We start from the raw sequence: 10,504 nt of genomic DNA on the forward strand, positions 1-10,504 counted from the left end.
CCTCTCTACCTCCCTACCATCACCCTCGCCTTTACCAAACGATCCCGCACAGTCCTGGCTCTAGAGTTCAGCGGAATATTCCACGAGCGAGCAGCGGGCATCCTTATCTCGCGCAACGCGATCACGTAATGGCGTCCTCGTCACTCTCCCATCATGATTCATGGACTGTTCCATCGCTCCCTACCGTTTCTACCGCTCGCTTCCTACCCTTGTCTCCCTACCCTTCGACCCATGCACTCGCCAAACCACTGTCGATCATAGCGGGGCCTAGACACTTTGGCACCCTAATCATAGGGAAAGGACTATGCGTCGTTTGAACAAAGGACTTTTCCTCCTGTGCAGGCTAAATCTCGGGCAACAAAGAAAACTCAAGTGGTTCTATGAAAAATCAACTATTAACAGTCAACTATTCAACCGTCATGTCACCCATGACGTCTAAAATTTGCAACGGTTTCATCATTCGTTTGTAGGTGATGATTTTGTTTGCCCAGTGAAAAATGCTTTGACCAAGTATTTGGGATATTAAAGAAAAAAATATAAACTATATTAAGATGTTTTTAAAAAGTATTAAAGTAATACATTGATTTATTAAACTTGTCAAAAAATTAATTTGGCAATTAATATTAATGAAAGATTTATAAATACAGTCTCTATGAGATTACGCGATGCTCTCTCTTTCTTTCTCTCTCTTTTCTCTGTGACTAGTAACTATCCATTAGAAAAACAAAATTCAAATTTTATGCTTTGATACATCTTCTTATTGTGTATTTAATAAAAATGTATCACAGTTTTTTATTATACTTTATTTTCATTTTTTTTTATTTTATTTTAATTTATATTTTTGTATGGCTGATTAATATAGCTGTTTTTATTAATCAAGTAATTTTGATGATAACGCAATGTATCGTTCATCTCTTGTTCTAATTTCAATTGTATAAAAAATACAAAGTACATAATAATTATTATTCATTATATAATGCATACATTTATACATACATTTGATACATACATGATCATACTCATATTAAATAGTTAAAGAAAGATATGAATTTTTTTAAATTCTTCTCTAAATATATTCCCGGGAAAAAATGTTTCATAAAATATGTTAATTTTTTATATAATTATACATAATTATATAAAAAATTGACATATTTTATATACAATTATATATAATTAGATATAAAATATGTACAACATTTTTTCCGGGTCTGTAATTAAACTGTTTTTCAGAATTATATAACAGAATAAAATTATTTTGAGAACTTTGCGTTTTCTATAATTCTTAATATTATATTCTATTTTAATCGGCCCATAAATGCTGAAAATAAAAGCAGAGTATCCAAAATTATAATATAATTTCAGAAAAATAATATTCTATTAATCTTTTTATATGCAATACACACATAATAATAAAATTCGTAATTAGAGAGGCTTCTTGAAAAAATGAGAAAAAATGTTTCATATATAATTATATAAAATTATGCATAATTATATAATAAAATTGACATATTTTATATATATTGTATAATATGTTCATATACGTATATACAATTTTTTTCCCGGAAAATAAATTCCTATATAAATTTAATTTAAAATTTACTTTCTTCGGATTTTGATAATCGCGGAAAATCACTATATTCTAATCTCGGCTTTATTCTCGACTACAACGCAACACTACTTCTGAACAAATTTAGATATTGCGATATGAGAACTGATTGAAGCTATCTGGACGAGGCTGCAGCTTAAACTCAACCTTGGATGCGATATCAGGTTCACTTATTATTTTCCAAACACTCCTTCACAAAAATTAAAAATTACTATCATCTCGTTCTCTCCTATCTAATTTTAGCTGACAAAGAGATCTGTGTGATTCCGAAGTCAAGATTTCTTGATCAATCTGCCCAAATAAAGGTTTATATCGCATTTGCCGAACACATATAAATAAAAAGGCGCATTTAACGCTATATTAAACGGCCCGAAATACGGGTCGAAGTGTCAATATCGATCTACCTGTTTAGCAGGATCGTCAGAACGACTACCGTTTCGATTCTTCATGATGTTTTCTTTCTCTCTTGGCTACTGCTTCCCCCTCCTATTGCTTTTTTCTCATCTCCCTCTCTCTCTCTCTCTCTCTCTCTCTCTCTCTCTCTCTCTCTCTCTGTCTTCACTTCAATTTCTCTCTTTTACTGTGCGCTTCCACTTTTGCCTTTCCCCTCCTTTTTCCTCAACCAGTTTCGTTTCTCTTCTTCCCCCCTTCTCCCTCCCCCCCTTTTCCCCGCTCCCTTTAATCCCTTTCGTTCCTTTACCACTCTACGACTCCTCCCAACTTCTCCCTTTTCTCTTTTACTCCTTCTCTTCTGTGTATTGCCGTCTCTCATCTCTTACCCGGTTTTCCGTTTTCTCTCTTTCTTTCCTACGACTTCTCTCTCTCTCTCTCTCTCTCTCTCTCTCCTCCCTCTCTCTTTCTCTAACTCTCTCTTGGCCAGAGCCGGATTGCGGATGCTAAAGCCTCAAGGCAATCAAAATGTGAGCGTCTTTTATTAGAAATAAGCGAATGTCGGCTTTACTGCAATTGCTCTTTCATATAGATAGCGATAAAATGTGATAAAAGATATAGAAGTGCTGCGTGCACGTGCATGAAATGATAATGTAAAACAGCGTAACTCGTACAGGTAGTTTCGACTATTATTTAACTGTTTCTACCGTAGTCATTGTTAAAATTCCAAATCAATTTTTTTCTCGGTATAAAAAATAAAGGATTTTCTTAAAAATATCGCGGTGTAAGTTCTTCGTGCGCGAAGCTAGCAAATGAAAACTCGGTACCGGTGATACCAGAAGAAAAATAGAAAGAGAGAATATCTTGCTTCAACAACGATCTTCACAAAGAACATTTCTTTTCGACGTCAGTTCAAAAAATAAAAGTCCTCCAAGATAGTCTCCTCGAGATAAAGTATATTTCTACATACATCTTCAGTGCAGAAATATTATTAATTCCTTGCTACTGCAACACGTCACGAGAAAGATCTGTTGATTTTACAGCTCGCTCGCCTCACCCTAAATCCGATCCTGCTCGTAGCTCCATCTTCCTTCCAAGATCCTCTCCTCTCTTTCTCTCCCTCGTACCTCCCTTCTCCTCCATCGCTACGTAGCACTCTTAACGTGGGCGAAAATAGCGGGTCGGCCGAACGGTTGAGGGAGAGAGATGCCGATATTGTGCGCTCAGCAGGGTAGCAAAAGAGACGTCTTTGTACCACACTATCTTCGTCCAGGCGATCTTTCCTGTTTTCTCCCTCTCGCCCTCCCCTCTTCTTACCCCCCCCTCCCCCCGCCTCGTACGGGTCCGCTCCCTCGCCTCGTCGTCGAATATATTCCTATATAAGAAACGCTTCTTTGTTCTCCGCGCCCTCCCTTGCGCGTAACGCAGGTAGCTCCTGAAAATCGTATCAAATCCGCCTCCTCATATCATCGGCAGCTTAGAACAGGAATGCTTATACCGTTTCGTTTATCCGCTCATCGAAATCTATCTTCCAGGAGTAGGTAATCTCAAAAAATCCGCTCTTTTTAGGAAAGAAAGACAATTTTTTTAAGTCTAAATTGCTCGGCAAATACGTAAAAAAAAACGTATTTTAGCCAGATACACATATATATATATACACACATATATACACACATATATACACGTATATTGCCATATAATTATAAGAATAAAACGGAGATATTTTTAGAGGTAATTAGAATTTTCTTGGGAAAAGATTCTTTTAACTCTCCAAAACTGTCGGTGGATCTGTTGGATATTAAATTATAAATCTATTAAAAATGTCGATTAAATTTTCTTTACATAAGCAAATGTTTACATTTGCAAATTTGAGTTATTTTTTATTGAAATATATTTAATATCTATTCTTTTTTTTTATACGAGTTACGTCACTTCAGTTGTTTAAAATGAATTTATTGCTTTTTCTTATTAATATCTATAAATTGAATCTTACAGACTTTAACGTCAGTATAATAATTGTGTTATAGATTTTGGCGTCAACTCCAGAAGGTTAAAAACCTTTCAATATAATATAGTAACTATATAACCATATGCATCTCCAATATAAATTCAATCTCGGATTAATCTTTACTTTTTATTTTTAGATTACTCTTGATCTTTTTCCTAATTCTCAGAACTAGAAGACGACGAAAAAATAAGTTGAACCAAGATTAAAGTTAGTCTACGTTGAAATGGACATACATATATCTTGTTAAATCCCTTTTCTGAGAATTAAATTTCTTATAAAGCGAATTTATATTTTCATTCGGAATGAATAAATAGCCTCGTGAAATATATAAGCCTGAAAAGAGCAGTCATATAATTTTCCCTACTACTGATCTATTAATGCATGATGCAATCCTATCCCAGGTCTCACAACGAGCAGATTTACCGTCATGTTCTCGTTGTTATCATATTTCGTAAATCCCCAGCCGAACGGCATTAACGTGCATATATAGTACGTTGACGCTGATCGATTGTATGCGGACGATCTTTATCTCCTGGCTAAGAATAATTCATCAAAACCGGTTGATTCCCCCTCAATCGCCAACACGGTACACAAAATTTTTGTGTACAACACACCCTTGCCAAAGTGAAAATAGAGCGACTGGTTGCAGACCACGCGGGCAGATTGCCCATTTATTACGCAAACATGAACTCCGAAAAGGGTTCAACGGCAGAAGATGCGTTCCAAGTTTGAACGGTTGGATCATAGCGTTATGCATAATAGGGAAATCCGGATAAATAGAGGGAAAGAGTACGAGAGGGATAGAGAATATATTTATTATTATCCCAAGGCAAGGGTTTCTTCCAGCTGAACAAGGAAAATATAAATAGACAGAGAGATCGCTAAGCGCGTAACACGTGAAAGTTGTATAGTATATCTAATATAAACATAATCATTGATTGAAAATAAGGTTCAAAATTTTTACGTAATATCATACCTATTTGTTATCATTTGTAATCATAAAAATAGTTAACTTTTGACCAATTACTTTTTTTTTTTAATGACAAATATTCTTCTAAAATCAGATATGTACATAAATTCGCACAGAAACACTTAAGCACTAACAATAAGATTCGCTTTAATCGAATATATCGATCTCCCTTATTTAATTAAATCTTCTTCTCTGATATTATCGCATACGATAAAGCATGACTGTTTCGCGAAAAACGGAGGACAGCGGATTAAAGCCTCGATCACAGCGCAGCAATGCCGCGATCGAGACGCGAAAGCGAGAGAGCACCGCAGGAAACCGCGAGATAAGGGATGGCGATTATTGCATCGGGGTAAACGAACTTGCATGCAAGCGATAAACGCTCGCACACTGGCAGCGTGTACCTACGTGCTTGTATGCGTGTGTGCGTGTATGCGTGAGCGCATCTAGTCGAGCAACTGCAAATCGACCCCTCGGGTAAAGCGAGCTTCCATCAGGACCGATGTCACGAAAAAAAGAAAGAAAAAAGAGAAGGAGACAATTATTATTATTATTTTTTTTTTAATTTTCGATGAAAATTTTAGACAAGATTAAAAACTAAATCAAATTTTTCTTCCATTTTTACTCTTGAAAGAGTGTGAAAGATTCTGTCTAAAACGAAAAGTCGAAGAACACACCGGTGATTATCTTGATTTTACATGTCAATAATTCCAAAAATAGAACACTCAATGTCATTCTGCGGCTTGAAAAAGTAAAAAAAAAAATATAAATAGTAAATATAACGCATACCTGTGAACAAACAGTTGCTTTCTACCGCTGCCAAACGACAAGTTGGCATTCCAACTTGTCCTGTCAGTTTCGAAATATCGAAATGTGAAAATAATATACATATAAATAGTGTAAATGTGATATAAATAAAATAAGCGCAATACAATAAATAAATAAAGGTACCTAAGTATGAAAAGTTGCTGACAGATTTCTTCGTTGCCGTTTTACAATGTAATGATTATTCCCAATTTACAGACAAGATATAAATGCGAAGAAATAATATAACGATAAATGAAATATAACGAGTCGTTAAATTGGATTTATGTTAGCCGATTTCAATGCTATTCGATTTATAAAAAGAAGTTCCGGTATGATGTTCCAAGAAAAACACCGAGGACTGTATAAAGATAGAATAAGTATAGTCTTGTGATGTCATAAAAGAAAATAGCCTTATATGTTTCTATTATTACGTCTGTATTTTATACTGAACGTTTAATTGAGACATCAATAATTATCACGTATGAGCATCCCAGTTTTCACATCTACACGCGCATGCAAATGATGGGAAACCCTCTTATTTCTATACGAACGACAAGAAATTCTTAAGAACGTGACATCTGACAGGTCTCTCAGTACAGTTCCCGTGACGTTTCTCCAACTCCTCGAGCTCTCCATCTCTCCGACCTCGGCTGCGGTTTAAAAAAAAAAGTTGCGTACGTCATCTCGATCCCGAGGTTCTCGTATGAAAAGAACACGAAAATATCCAGCTAGAAGAATAATGTCTTTTATAGACGAAGGAGAATAATCGTCTTTTATAGACGAAAACTTTCTCGTGTAAGATATCGAGCTGTCCACACCCGGAATTCGGGATATTTAAAAAAAAATGTTAATTTTTGACAAATTTTAACGAAAATATTTTGATTTGACAAAAAAACAGTACTTGACTAAAAAGATGTGTATGTAGAAATACATATCGCGCGTACAACAGAGGATAAAATATTTGTGTTATTTCGAAATCACTCTCCCTCCCCCCCCCTCCTCCTCCCCCCTCGTCGTCCCCTGTCGTCTTTTAACAATTTTCACTTGGTCCTGCTTTCTTTCCAGCTTGATATTGCGCTCGCAGCGACAAACTGTCTGCGCTCCAACTCTGATTCTCATCGGCGAAGGAAAACAATAGGCTGCTGTGCGCGTACGTGTTCGTACGTGCATCCGAACGTCACGTCAGTGGGTATACCGGGCATCAGCTGAGCGCGCACAGCAAGTCAACCAGTTTGCCAGCCCGTTATCGCGCACGACTCGAATTACCTACGCGTTATTGATATGCCAGATCTCAGGAAGAGGCACTGCGGGCGGACGCGGATATGAGCCAGAACTCATTCGCCACGAAATTAGACACAGATGTCCCGAAGCGCCTGTTCCCGTTTTAGCTTATTGAATATCCGGAGCAGATATTAACAAAGTCATTCGCTCGGGTCGTGGAGTATATACGTCAAAAAGGCGAAATTGAGGGAGAAGTTGACGACGACGCGTTTAGACTTGAAAATTTACGCAACGTATATCTCTCTAGATAGAGCAAAAACTGTTCGCTCTGCTAATATTAAAAGGAAAAAAAAAAAAATTTGTACATTGTAATAGAAGAGCTGCAAGTTTTTAAATATACTTTTTACGTACGAAAAGTAGAAGAGACGCAAGCAACGTGACTACTTTATTCGTTCAACTTCATATGAATTTTTTTTATCGTCAATACTCTTATAGAAATCCAATTTAATACTAAAAGTGTATATTAATTACTTGTTACGAGTAAAATACTTATGGTTGGTACAAAAAGAAATAGAAAAGTAGCTATAAAAATGTTAATACTGAGCTGTGAATAAGATGATAATAAAATAAGAAAGTTAGAAAGTAAAGGGAAAGAAAGGTCAGAAGTAGATAAAAAAAAAGTAGGTAGATTGTATACTAGTTCTCAGTGCTTTTAATATTCAAAATAAATAATTCATCACTATCTTCCATCATATTAAATTTCTGCAAAGATAAGACAAAGGATTTAATCGCACGGATAGTCTTAAAACGTTACAATAGAAAAACGACTAAATAAATTTTCGCTGCTAAACTAAGCTCCGCTATTGAAGCTCTCGTCAACTTTTGCTAGAAAGAAACTCCCAAGTTGTCCACGCGATGTTAGAGCATCGAGATTTTACGATGTGATTAAGGAGTACAATACACTTGCGAACGAAGTAAAAAAAAAAAAAAAAAAAGTAAAAAGGAAGCAAATACGAATCATGCAACAATGTGAAATCAATGCTCGAGGATCGGCAACGCTTGCGCAACCTTCCGATCCGGTTTACGCGATATTACGTTTTATGCCGCGTAGAATTTTTTCACAGAAGAGCTCGGAATAATGCCGATAATACTTACGAGTTTTCAAGATGAAAACACGAACGAACGGGTTGCGCCGAGCGACCGCAGAGACGCGCGCGCGCGCGCGCGCGCGAGAAACCGGTTTCTAGAAGTGAGTTCTGTACGCCGTGATAATTGCGGGAACTAGTTGAAACAATACGGCCCCCGCACACTGCACCGTAGCGTTTTTCGAGCTTAAATCCTGACTGCGCTCCCCGCACTTTATACTCGCGAGCATCTTCGAATATATCTCGTAAATCGTCCAATTAGGAATTTCCTCGACGTTTACACAGGCGTGTGTAGATTTATAATCCTGGGTCGTCGTACGTAAATACAGTTCCCCCTCGTTGATAATACACTTATTGTCAATCTATCGCGTTTCGACGCGATATTCAGTTTCACGAGCGTTTTATCTGGAAACTCAGTGGAAATATCGATGTTGAAAACATTTTTCGCTAGCAATAACAGTTCCTTTGTCGCGACGTCAGCGTATATTCACGTTGTTTTGCATACGCTTCACAATTCCCCGGTATTATATTTCAATAATAAACACCTCTTCGACACGAATTTAGAATCGATGATTCTTTAGGACAGATCGCGTAAAATTAATTGCTATTCGCACGGATTCCAAGTGATTCACAGTTTGATAAATGCTATTGATTAAACAGATGCTAATAAATGTAAATATATTGAAATCCGATCTTTTTATAGAATATTCCTTTAAAATGCGAGATCAGACATTTTATCTGAATTTTTAATATGAAGTAAATTTCTAATACGACTTCTAATATGAAGTAAAATAATTAATCTGTTTAATTCAACAAGTTATCGCGCTCAGTTGCTCTTTGCGTAAACCTACCTGATAATTCTATCTCAATTTTATAAGAATCGTAGATTGTGTGTCACTTTACATTTACCTTCGATCACAGCTTTATTTTAAAAAGATTTTAGTTTCGATCGTAATTTTATTAATGGGTAATTCATTTTATCGAGAAATGTATTGTTCATCTTGCAAAGTATGTTGCATATGTAATATTTTAATAGTTGCAGAAAATATATCTTTTTTACTCGTTTTACTCTCGCACTTATCTTACTTCAAAGGAAATGAAGTGGCTGAAGGTTTCGCAGAATCTCTGAAGGATGATAATGAGTAACAATGGATTGGGGAGTAAGAAAAATCGACAACTCCTTCCGATATATTTCTTTCTGTTATTTGCGTTTCTCAAACGCAGCATAAATTGTCGTAGATATTACAAATTAGAAATAACATCACATAGCATTTCTTAATACGGGAAAATGCGTTTTGCAAAGGATCACTAACGTATTGAGAAGCCGCGGCATTAATCGCGAGCAAACTATCGCGAAAACTACGTAATCGGACTTTCATATCGCGCAAGGTACAAAAATATCCAAAGCACAGCGAGCGTCGCGCAAATCGTTGCTGTGCAACATTACAAATATTATCTGTATCTTTCTCTCCATCTTTCTTTCTCTTCCTCTCTACCCTCGTTCTCATTTCCACCCTCTTGCCATGAGGAGTGTATCTTCATCAATCCTCGTCTCCATAGTAATTTAACATTTAACCCTAAACAGTATAAAAAGGAATTATCCTTTCCGTGTCTAAAATATGTGAAGAAAATATGGAGAGAAAAAATTATCAGCTCTTGTGTTCGTGTTCATGTTGATTGTTACGAATTTTTTTAAGAAACTTTCGATTGTCCAGAAGACAATTTGGAACGAAAATTTAGATTCTCTTTTTCACTCTCTTCGTCGAATTTCCGTACACGAATTCGAATTGTTTTATACTATTTAGGGGTAAAACTTTACACGATCGTCACGACGCTATTACGCACATTCGCAAACACATAAATATTTCAAGAATATTCACGAGCCCTTTGCGTATTTCACTGCCGAAGGCGGAAAAACCTTCGCCCGCTCATGAGATCAGGAAATTTTTCCACGACGGCCTGTGAAAACAATTACTTCGTAAACGGGAGTCCTGCGGTGCGCAACGCAATTTGCAACATCCGCGCGCGTAACGCACATCGTTTCGCAGATCGATCCTGTTAACGTTCGCTTTGTCGAGAAACAACCGCTACAAACGATAAATAATGGAGGCAATCAACGGGAACGGGCTTTTTTTTTTTTTTTTTAATCGCCCTTGTCACGCAAACGAGATCGACAGAACTTTCGCCGCCGTAACTTATCGGTAATTGAATTTTTGTTATCATTTGGACTTCATCCAATTCTCTTTTACGATGTGTCTCCCACAGGATCACCACACCACTAGAGATACGCCTTGAGAGAACGTCATAGATATTAATTTATCTTATATATGATATATGTATGTATATATATATATATA

The sequence above is a fragment of the Trachymyrmex septentrionalis genome, unplaced genomic scaffold, assembly GCF_001594115.1.
Source record: "Trachymyrmex septentrionalis isolate Tsep2-gDNA-1 unplaced genomic scaffold, Tsep1.0 scaffold20, whole genome shotgun sequence".
In the NCBI taxonomy this organism is placed as follows: domain Eukaryota; kingdom Metazoa; phylum Arthropoda; class Insecta; order Hymenoptera; family Formicidae; genus Trachymyrmex; species Trachymyrmex septentrionalis.